This window comes from Octodon degus, unplaced genomic scaffold, assembly GCF_000260255.1.
Source record: "Octodon degus isolate 3935 unplaced genomic scaffold, OctDeg1.0 scaffold00016, whole genome shotgun sequence".
NCBI lineage: Eukaryota > Metazoa > Chordata > Mammalia > Rodentia > Octodontidae > Octodon > Octodon degus.
The window spans coordinates 21,207,702-21,219,654 of NW_004524592.1; the positions used below are offsets into that span (position 1 = coordinate 21,207,702).

An 11,953-nucleotide genomic window follows, 5' to 3' on the forward strand; every position below is an offset into this window, starting at 1 on the left:
CGAGGGCGCGAGGGCTGCGGGAGCCACGGCCACACCGGGCCTGGGAGGGGCGCAGGCGCCGGCGGCCGCGTGAGGAGACCCGGACGGGGCCGACATGTCTACGGGAGGGCGGGCGGGCGGCGACGGCGACTGCGCCCCGGAAGGGTGGGCGGAGGGACGAGAAGGTGGGGCCGCGGGCGGCGCGAGAGGAAGAGGAAGAGGAAGGAGTGCGCCGGCGTCGCGGGGCAGCCCGGAACCGCAGTTGCGGGCCCGAAGCTCTGTCGGCCCCGCGGCTTGGGACACCACCGGGCCGGCCCCTCCTCCTAGCCACGCCCCCTCATCGCGCCCAAGCCACGCCCCCGCCTCACTCTATCTGCTGCAGCGCCCCCTGCCGGTAGAGCCTGCAGGGACCGCGGTCCCACCCGGCGGGCCCAACGCCACGACTTTTGTTTTGATTTTTTGCACTTAAATTTCCTTTCTCCGTAATTGGAAAGGAAATGTGGCATTCAAATTCTATCTCTGTTGGTAACAGGTGACCTTGTTAAAATTTCAAGGATTTCTGTACGATAAACACAAGCCTTACTGAGAATGGAATATTTAAAGCCGGGTGTGATACTGCACACCTGTAATCCCGGCACTCTAATAGGAGCCCGGGACTTGAAGACCACAAGTTTGAGCGCGGTCTTAGCGGGAAACTCAGCGACTTATTGGGCCCTCTCATTTCCTTAAAAAGGCAAAAGGGCGGGGGATGTAGCTGAGTGCTGAGGCCCTGGGTTCCAACCCAGCACCAAAAAAGGTTGCACTCTTCCAATCCCCTTTCCTGGGGATTCAGTCTTCCCGGAAGAGGGAGGCAGGCTTCATGGAGCAGCTCCTGCCAAGCCTGAGCTCATCTTTCCGGCCTTCAGCGAGCCGTGGACCTGCGGGGCGGGCGGGGCGAGCGCCGCGGCCACAGTGCTGTGCGCAGGCGCGCCACCGCGCGGGGCTCCAGGTGCAGAGCCCTTTGCAGCCTCCGCGAGACCCCAGCTGCGCGCGCACGCCTAGCAGTTTCTATGAAGTTCGCGACGTGTTGTCCCAGGTAATACATCTGCAACTGGGCAGACTCCACATTTTTAGCTGAAGGAACTTGACAAGTGGTGGGAGTAGGACAGCTTCTCTCACCTTCCCTTGCAGCAGCTTTTCTTTTTTCTTTCTTTTTTTTTTTTTTTTTTTTAATATGTTTGGTACAGGGTCTCACTAGGCAGCTCCAACTCATAGTGATCCTCCTGTTTTCAGCCTCCCTAGTGCTAGGTTTACAGGCTGTCACTACCACATTCGGTCTCAGTGGTGGCCTCTACTCTGGGAGTGGGAGCAGGTGCCATAGGTGGTGCTGGGGATGGAAACCCTGGTCCCTGCACAACTACAAACACTCAGCCACCTGCACTTGCCTACGCAGGTGCTTGGTCTGCTGAGCTATCCCACTGGCCCCCTTGCAGCAACTTTAAAAACAAACAAAAAACTATAATCAATCTAACAAAGGATGTAAAAGAGCTATACAGTGTAAATTACCATACCCTAAAAAAAAAGAGGTAGAGGAGGATATCAGAAAATGGAGGGCCAGGGAGATAGTTCAGTGGCTTAAGCACCTGCCTGGCAAATGCAAGGTCCTGAGTTCAATCCCCAGTACTAAAAATAATAATAATAATAATAATCCCTTGTTCATGGACAGGAAGAACCAACATAGTGAAAATAGCCATACTTCCTAAACTGTTGAACAGTTTAATGCAATCCAATCAAAATACCACTAACATACTTCACAGAACTAGAGAAAACAATTAGAAACTTCTTTTGGAATAGCAAAAGAAATTCTTGGCAATAAAGGCAAGGCAGGAGGGTCACAATCCCTGACTTGAAATTATATTATAAAGCTACTGTGATAAGATCAGCATTGTACTGACCAAAACAAACCAACCCTAAACAGACACGAGGATCAATGGAAAAGGAGATGCAGACACAACTGCAAACACACTCAGCTACCTTGTCTTTGACAAAGGGGCCAAACCTGTTCACTGGAAGAAAGACAGTCTCTTTACAAGTGGTACTGGAAAAACTGGCTTTCCTCATGCCAAAGGCTAAATTAACCCCATGTCTGTCACCACGTACTAAAGTAAAAAATGAATCAAAGATCTAAGTATGAAAATAAAAATACTAAATTTATTGGACAAGGAAATAGGCAGAAATCTCAAAGACATAGGTGTAGGCAGAGACCTCATGAACAAAACCCAAGGGAAATATTTCAGAGAATCAACAGTGGGGTCTTGCCTTATTAAAAAGCTTTTGCACTTTAAAAGAAATGATAGAGTGAAGATACAACCCACAGAATGGGAAAAAAATTACAGCTGGCTTTCTTTTTTAAAACTGATTCTGGGATTTACCTTTACCCTAAGCTACATCCTCAGCTTTTTTTACTTTCAATGTTTAATTTTTTTTAAATGTACTTAGTATAGGGTCTACAGAGTCTCACTACATAGATCAGACTCAGGGATTCTCCTGTTTTCAGCCTCCCAAGTGGTGGGATTACAGGAGCGCACCACCACGCCCAGTCTCAATAGCTGTCTCAGTGTGCCCTGGGGGGCAGGGCCAGCACAGCACCAGGGATCAAACACTGCCCCTCACCCCCCACCCTGCTGCAGCACTCTGCCTAAGCAGGTACTTTAGTCCGCTGAGCTATCTGGCTGGCCCTCAATGTTTAAATTTTGAGACAGGGTCTCAATAAGTTACCAAGGCTGGGTTGAAATGCTCAACCCTCCTGCCTCAGCCTCCCAGGGTGCTGGGATTACAGATGTGCACAACCACGCCCAACTGAAGTAGGTCTTAAGGCTCTCAGGGCAGCAGCGTTTTCCCCACTTCTGGAAGTAGGACCACCCTCATATCTGAAGACAGGGGCATGAGGGGAGTCAGGGGATCAGGCTTGCTAGTTCTCCCTGTTCTCATCACTCTACTCTTCACCAAACCCAGTTCACAGACACTGAGCTCCACCCTGTCTTCAAAGTCTGCATTTCTTTATGAAAGCTCTGGTGTCCTGGAAAATTTACATGAGATGAACTTACTTTGTGAATCTACGATTTCATTCTGTCGCTCAAAATTCCACCCATGCTGAGATTGAAGAAAAGGAGGAAGGATTTGTTACTGGCTTTTGAGCTCCCTGAGAGAGCCAGGTTGTTACCCTGAACAAAGAGTTGGATAAAAGATGCAAAAAAGGGAGTGGGGATTGACATTTACTAAAGTAGGAAAAGGTGTCCGCGCTGCAGAGCAAACTGGAGCCACAGAGGCCACAGGCGTTTTGCATCTCAGGTCCTTGCCTGACATCGGATCTCTGCCCTCTTAGCAAAGCCAATTCACTGGTTTCACCAGTGGTAAAAGAAGAATGGAAGACAGTACCTCTAATTGGTCCCAGGTGCAGGGCTTGGGAACCATGTTCTGTGTTTGTACCCAGGTCTCTGTGATCGACAGGCCACGCCCCCTTGTTCAGCCAGTTTGCCCCACTCTAGTCTCCCATCTCAGATGGAATAGTCACACGTGTGTGTGTGTGTGTGTGTGTGTGTGTGTGTGTGTGTGTTTCACTTAATTCTCACAATCTATGGGATATTTTCCTTATCCCCACTTTGCTGATTGGTAGATCATGGTATATAAAGTTCAAATAATCTGAGTAAAACTCATACCTCTATTCAGAAGAACCAGAGCTTACACAAGTGCCTTTGTTCCTTTCACCACAGCCATGCTGGGATCATTTGCCTTTTCCTCCTAGAGTGCTGCTAGCTAGGATATACTATTTTGCATGTCAAAGCATCTCTTCATTTCCATGTTGAGGATGTGTTGCAGTGTACTCTGGAGTGGTGGATAGCAACATGTTTGGAATGTAAATTCTCTGGCTCAGCCTCAGACCTGTGGAGCCAGGAGGGCCAGAAATAGGACCCCAGGACGAGCTTTTCCAAGTGACTCTGAAGATACACAAGAATATTCTGAGAGTCTTTGCTTTCGAGGAAAAAAGTTAAGCTGAGTTGGCTGGTTTGTCTCTACTTTGTATTTTTGTTTTGTTTATTTGTGAAGGCCAGAACTCAGGGCAATCAGTCCTCGTGCCTCAGCTCCTGAGCACTGGGATTCCTGCTGTGCACCACCACTCCTGGCCCTTCTCCTTACTCTGAGAGGTGATGATCCTGTTCATGAGGACCTCTCTCCAGTCTCATGCAAACCTTTCATCATGCTAAGGTGCACATTTGGGATGATAGTTGCATGAACGTTCTTTCATCTTCCTAGGTGTTAGATATTCAGGACTGTTGCTGATGCTATGGCAGCGTCTGTGTGCAGTGGGAGAAAATGGAAATTGACCCCTGCCACGTGACAGAAGGGAACTTTTTGTTTGTTTGTTTGAGGCTGGGTCTGTGTAGCCAGAATGGGACTCAGATTCATGACAATCTTCCTGCTTCAGCCTCCTGAGTGCTGGCATCATAGGTGTGTGCCAATGTGTGAGCCAGAAAGAAACTTTTTGATGGAGTCGAATGGTAACATGCATGCCAATATTTGTCACACCCATTAGAACCCATATTCTCTATAGCAGAAGGATCTATGCCTTAGACAGCTCCCAATGATATAGGGGAATGAATCTTCTAACCTGGGAGATACCTGGGCCAAGTTCGTGTTCTCTAAAACCGAAGAATGAATTTTAGGAACAGTAGAGGTTAAGAGCAAAGAAAGCTCCTGTCCGAGAGAGGGACAGAAGGGGTACCTGAGCAGGTTGCCCCTGAATCTGTCTTTTTGAGGGATTTTTTATAGAGCAAGACCACGTGGTGAGGCAAGTCTAAGGTGGAGAACATGGGAACTCACTTAGGTGGGCATGAGGTGGGACAAAACTATGATCAGCCAATAAGATTACAAACACAATTGCTCAGGTAAAATTGATTAAATCCAGGATCGAATGGGAAAGCAAGTCATGTAGCAAGTGGGCATGAACACAGAATATGGGCTCTTCCTGTAGGGGTTGGGTCAGTGACTCTCTGGCTTCCAGGTGATTGATACCTATTTGGAATATCAATCCCTGATGCTCATTCCTAGGAAAGTAAGTGGCCGCATTTGTTCACTCTTTTCTCTTGAGGACAGCAGCAGTCTGTCTCTCCCAAAGTTGTAAAGTCACCTTGTCTTCCATACTGTCTCCTTGAGGGCCTAGTCCTGTCTAACTGCCTACAATATTTCTATCTAATTTAGCTGCCTGCAACACCAAGAAAAATAGTTCAGTTCTTTCCTTGCATAGCTTTCGCTTTTCATGTTCTTCCTCTGATAGGTTCTGGCCCGAGTACAAACTACTAAATTATCATGACCCTAATTCAGCATGACTGAATCCCCCAGAACAACAGCGTATGTTCCCCGTGACCACTTCCTCCTTCTTCCCCACGCCAGTCCTGGACACGACTTCCTGCTACCTTTCCGGCCTCCAGTCAGCTCCTTATGTATCACTGAACCTCAAACTCTGCCCCTAGCATTAGTTCATAAAGTCTCATCCTCCGTGTCTCAATTCCGGGGATCACCCCCATGTCCCTGCCCTCTAGCCTCTCTGGGTCTTCAGAGTTACTAAAAGCTTCCCCTCACCCCCTTTATTTCTGCTTCTCTGCCATGCTTCTGCTAACAATAAATCTTAACAGCCACCAGGTTTTTGTTGTTGTTTTGTTTTAACTTTCTACTTTTGTTTTCAGGATACTAAGGACCTCCGATATACTAGGCAGTCTCCTCCTGAACTACACTTCCTATGATCACCTTTTATGGTGGCTGTTCAACCTCCAATTTTAAAATGTTTTATGTTGAGTCCGAGTCTTTCTAAATTGTTCAGGTTGAGCTGCAATTTGTAATCCTCCTGCCTCAGCCCCCCAAGTAGCAGGATTACAGGTTTGCACCACTGTGATGGGCTCATTTTCTGTTTTTAAAATCACATTTGACCTTTCTAGAAGTCCCTCTCCTTTTAGTGGTATTTGCTATTAAGTGTCTGTCTCCCAAAATAAAAAAATGATTTTCTCTTTCTCTCCTTTCTGTGATCTGTTTAAATATTTATTGCATTTTTAGCAAGTCAAATGTTGGAGGTATAAAGATGAGCCAAATACAGTGTCCCCAGGCTGTGCAGGGTCTTGCACATATATTCCTAGTGACTTATATGCAGATTTCTTGATTTTTTTTCTCTAGAAACTTTTTCTGTATTAGTTTTTCTTCTGCCTTTTGTTGAATGTTTCTTTCTTTCTTTCTTTCTTTCTTTCTTTCTTTCTTTCTTTTTGGTTTCAATTTGAGGTACCCCCCCCCGGAATTAACCATCCTTTTATTAGCACAAAATAACATCAACCAAATTGCCCCAAAGCCTAAGAATAACTTAAGACACAGAGCAGGCGAGGTTGGTGTTCCCAGCTGGTGTCTGCGCCCTAAACTTCCGGAGCAAATTCCTGAGGAGGCTGGGCGCTTCCACAGTCCAGGACGAACTTCTCCCTGGAGATGGGGTGAGTTGAACAGGTCTTGGGTCTCGCGAGCGCCCGGTAGAGGTGAAGCAGTGTCCTGCTGCTTGAATCAAGACATCCAACCTTCGCTCATTTTTCGAAGTAGGGCAGGTAGAAGAACTGGAAACCTCAGTGGCCCTTGACGGCGCAGTAGATGAAGATCACGTGGTAGACTCCCGGGATCAGCAACAGGAGCCCGGCACGAAGAAGAAGGCGCTGGAGACACCTGCTGGAGATGGGGCCACCTCCAGTCCCACACCAATTAGGATCCGCCCCAGCCCCAGAAGCAAGAGCAGGAAGGAGGCCAGCACCACTCGGCAGTTCTTCTGAATTAGGGGGTGTTGGGTCCAGCTGCAGCAGGCATTGTAGGAGCGCTGTGTGGTGCCGCTGCTGGTACTAAAAGACCACTGGGAGCTGCGGGTGGATGTTCGGGCAGAGTCCCTGGTGCTGGCTCCCTCATCTGCTTCTGGAGAAGGAAGGCTGGGCTACCTCTTCATCATTATGCACGTTCTGATAGCGCAGCTGGGATTGCTTGTCTTCGTCGGCCGCCTCGAACCGGTACTGGCGCTTGAAGTGCAGCGGCCCAAAGCGGGTGACACCACTGGACTCGGGCCCAGGACCTGTGTCCTCCAGGGACAGCTCAAAGGCATCATCAGTGCTCAACTGGGACCGGGCGGCGCTCATGGCTCCTGCCCGTTCAGGCGCCCTGCTTCGCATCCATCCGCTCAGACTTCAATTTGAGTTCTACAACTCGTCATAAGTGTGTAATAATTTCACTGAACTTATGTTACTTGATCATTTATGTTCATGTCATTTAACTGTCCTGAAGTCTCAATGGGCTGGGCTTGACAGGTGCAAAGTCCCGAGTTTGGTCCCCAGGACTGAAAACAAAACCATCAAATTCTCAATGGGATAAGGCACTGTTGGGTTTCTAAAAGAAAAAGAGAATGAGATTATGAGGAAAATAATCACCATATAGTTGAACCACACAAAAGCTTATTATGATCTTACTGGAAATTCTCTCCAGCTCTCAAGTTTGGTGGTTATTTCTCACAGGCTGTAATTTCTGAACCTATCCACTTATCCATTCCACACCATATTAGAAATAACCCAGAGGCAGGGGAAGGATATGCTGTTCATACAGGCAGGTTGAGAGCAGTAATTTCTATTAGTTGCAAAATATAGAAAAGACAAGAACATGAGAAAATTGGAACAATTAAAAGTGCACAGTATGAATCTGTCCAACCACTTGATTCGTACCTTGCTAATTCCAGAAGTCTGGGTAACACAGAAGGGGCAGGAAGATCTCTCTCTCTCTCTCTCTCTCTCTCTCTCTCTCTCTCTCTCTCTTCTCTTCTCTTCTCTTCTCTTCTCTTTCTGTTGTCTTAAGGCACTGTGGTCTGTTGCCTTTGTGCCATGTGCCACCTTGCCTTGGAGCCAGAGAGCAGGGACTGGACTGTCGACAGACTGAGCTCACCGTCGCATTTCCCCTTTAACTTTGGATGTCTGGTGTTCTGTCTCAGCAACAAGAGAAAATAACTAAGACAGCAGTAAAATAGAAATCTCCTCAAGGTTAAGAGTATATTTTGTCATGCAGTTGTCCATCTGTAAGTGTGAGGGATTGATTCCAGGATGGACGTCCACGGACACTCAAGCCCACAGAAACTCAGGTCCATTATATAAAATGGCATAGTGCTGGCATAGAACCTCCACTCATCCTCCTGTATAGTCCAAATCTTTTTGAGATTATGTACAATATCTAACAGAGTGTAAATCCTATGTAAATAGTTACTCTCTTTTGTTTATGGGATAATGACATGAAAAACCCTGTGTATTTTCTTTTTTTGTTTTGTTCATTGTCTAAGTTTCTTTTTAAATTCATTTTAATGAGAAAAAAAGATAAAATAGCAATGAAACAGTTTCAAAACAGGTTAGTAGGATGGTTACAATAATTATTACATTGCATAATGTTGTCTTCATAGTAGTTATTCAGAAGACAAGGTGTAGACATGATATCTTGTCTAAACAATATTACTACAAATCTTTCTTCTCAATGAACTAAGAGAAAGTAGCTGTCTATCTATCCTAACTACGTTGTATATACATTTATTTTTTCACAATAAAATGGTCCATTATTTATATCTCCCTTTTTTGTTTTTGTTTTGTCAGACATGTGTGTTTCATTGCAGTTAGTAAAGCTGTATTTGGAGAACTCTTTAAAGGACCTTTTCATCCTTGAAGACAGTCAAAAGATCCCTGTATATTTTCAATATGGAAGATAGAATTTTTTCCAAATATTTTTGTTTTTTGGTTGATTGAATATGTTGTTGGAGAGCTTGCAGATACAAAGAACTAATCTCCAAAGTAAGGAATACACACAAGCATACCTCAAAGGCAAAGCAAATAATGCAATTTAGAAAAATAAGCAAATGTTTTTCTAAAGATGTCCAAGTGTGAGGAGATATACAAAAAGGTAATCAACATAAATAATCCTCAGAGAAATACTATAAAATCCAGAAAAACCATGGTGAGTATTCCTTCACGTTTTTCAGGATGGCTATAAAAAGACAGACAAGTGCTACTAACAATGTGAAGAAATCAGAACCATTAAGTGCAAATTGATACAGTTACTATTGAAAAGAGTATGGTGGTTCCTCCATTGCACAGTGTATATATAAATAAAAATATCACATCGTATTCCATAAATATGTAACATTTGATGCACCAATCAAAAATTAAAATAGAACTGCTGGATGAAAAAAAATGCACAGCACTGAGTAGTAATTGGTTAAACTGAACAACCCTATCTTTCTGCTGTCACTACCTGTGACTCTATAAGCTGCTCTTCTAGAAGGAGGTGCTGAATGACCTAGCACGGACCTCCTGAGTGACTCCCTAGCATTCAGCAAGTCCCTACACATTGGGACCAAAGCCCTGGGGCTCCATTGCCAAGCAGCATCGCACTATGCTTGGCACTGCTGCAGAAGACAGGAGCGCACACTGTCCCCTTTTAGAATCTCAGCAAGTCTTTTACATTTGGATGGTGATATGGCTGTGTCTAGATGACCCCAAAGCCTCATGTGGTCATAGGGCTTTGCAGAAGTGGCTCGATCTACAGTGTGTGATGTAGGGGTTAAGGGTGTGTGATTGCTAAATCAGTCCACTGAGTGGTTTGGCATTGCCCTAATCCAAGTAGCCTGAATAAAATATGAATGGGGCAGAAAGAAGCTGCTAAGGTTGCTTGACCTTGTAGCTTGGTGCCTTCTGCCTACTAGGGACCATTTTTCCTCTGTGATTCCCCAACGCTATTCCTCTCTGCCATGGAGCTAGCTGATTATGGACTCAAAATTCTAGAGAACTTGAGCTGAAATAAACCTTTCCTCCTTTAACTATGGGTGTCAAATATTTTATCTCAACAAGAAGAAAAATTAACCAACACAGACAGCTTACCCTCTAAGTTCTTTCATTCCACAATTCCAATAGTCTCAGGTCCAGAGTCTGTAGAAGGGTTTATGTCCATAGACCATACATACATTTTACCAAACAGAAAGGGGTGGGAGTCCTTTGAAGAGCTAGACCCAAGCTTCCTCTTTTTTTTGCTAATATGAGTAGTGAAATGGTGCCTCTCAAACTTTAATCCACTTGTGAATATTAGTCACCTGAGGATCTTGTTAAGATGCAGGTTTCCGGTGGTGCAGGATCATAATCTCAGTGCTTGGGAGGCTGAGGCAGGAGGCTCCTGAGTTTAAAGGTCAACCTGAGATATATAGTGAGACTTCATAGGGAGACCTGTCTAAAAACAGAAAGAAAGAAAGAAAGAAAGAAAGAAAGAAAGAAAGAAAGAAAGAAAGAAAACAAATGTACACATCCCAGTGTGACTGGGTCCTTCAGGTGACCTGAGGTTTTGCCTTTGTAACAAGAGCAGAGCTAATGCTGATTCTGGTAGAGCAAGGTCTCCCAGCCTAGGGACACAGGAGCAGGGAGCCAGGGCTGCCTCTTCTTCACATCTGAAGGGCTGTGTGGGCATGGAAATCCCTCCTTGCTGGCCCTCAGGGACTTCTTGACCCTTGACCTGTCCAAGACGCCTGCAGGGTGCACCATGCCTGTCAACTCCCTGGCTTCCTGCAGCAACAGGGCTTCATTTTAAGTTGCCTTAGAACAACCTGAACTGCTCCTAGCAGGTTAGTGGGGGCCTAGGGCTTACCCTGATCTCTCCCCCACCTATATGACAGTGTTTCCTGTTTGACAGCTTCTGTTCTACTTAAGGTTTGTTGTAGAAAATGATGAATTCGTCTAAGTCAGCCATAACAAAATACCACAGAGCAGGCCAATAGAAATGTGTTCGGTTGAGACTCGAGGCTGAAGTCAGCAGCAGGCTGGGCTGGTGAGTGCTCTCGTCCTTACTGTCAAAAGCGGGTGAAATCTAACTGTATACAGCGTTGCAGCAAGACAGTCCTATGGCATTTTTTTCTTATCTCTTGTTCTCATTCATTACCTTTTTTTAAAACAAAAATTTACTTGAGAGACAATATAGCAATAATTAATATGACATTAAGAGCAGTACGTATTTAGAAGACCAGAATGACAGGCATTCCAAGCATGGCCCTAGTACTGCACATTGCCATCTTCACTGCAGTTGCTTAATTCACAGGTATCAGCATATATAGTTAGTCAGGGTGAGAATCCTACCAATTAACTGCTAGTTTCAAAAACCTGCTGAAGGTCGTGACTCATCCACATGGCTGACGCTGACGAAAGATCTACAAACTGCGGTACAAGGTTTCAAGCTAAATCCTGAAGGGATTTGACTGACCTTGTCAGATACAGAAATTACATTTTTTTGTTATATAGGTCTTGCTTTATATTGGTCTTAACTATCCAACAGAAAAGTATAAAAACAAGGTATAAAAAGTAAAGCCATATTAATATGCTGAGCTGTAAAGGGCTCAACTCACTAACTTCTGACATTGCCAGTCCTATGGATAACCCACTACTATTATGGACTGCTGGAGTATATTGGATTATTTTGCTGAATTCATGCACCTACAATATTTAAATGGCAATGGAATACCCTTCTCTGACAAAACTAAAAAAAAGGGGATATAAATGAAGAACCATTTTGTATCTGTATATACAAAACAGTTGGGATAGATATACAGATACATTCTCTTAATTCAATGAGAATAAAGATTTGTACTAATAGTGTTTGGACAGGATATGTCTGCATCTTGTCCTATGAATAACTACTACAAAGACAACAATATGCAGTGTATTAATTATTGTGACTTTCCTACTAACCTGTTTTGAAACTGGCTCATTGCTATTTGTTTCTCAATAATATTAATAAAAAAAAGAAAACTGTAAAAAAAAAAAAAGCGGAGGAAAGCTGGCAGGAGACTGAATTATTGAATTATGGGCCACGCTCTCCAGCGCCCCCTGCTGGAATCACGAAAGGTTGTTACGCTGTT

The 11,953-nt window shown here is 44.9% G+C and overlaps 1 pseudogene across 1 annotated transcript; it reads right to left on the minus strand.

Annotated features, from left to right (window-relative positions):
- Positions 1-6,575: 6,575 nt before the first annotated feature.
- On the minus strand, positions 6,576-7,169 carry LOC101559625 (annotated as a pseudogene). Its single transcript, XR_192397.1, has one exon. The product of XR_192397.1 is annotated as a transmembrane protein 134 pseudogene (transcript).
- Positions 7,170-11,953: the final 4,784 nt, after the last annotated feature.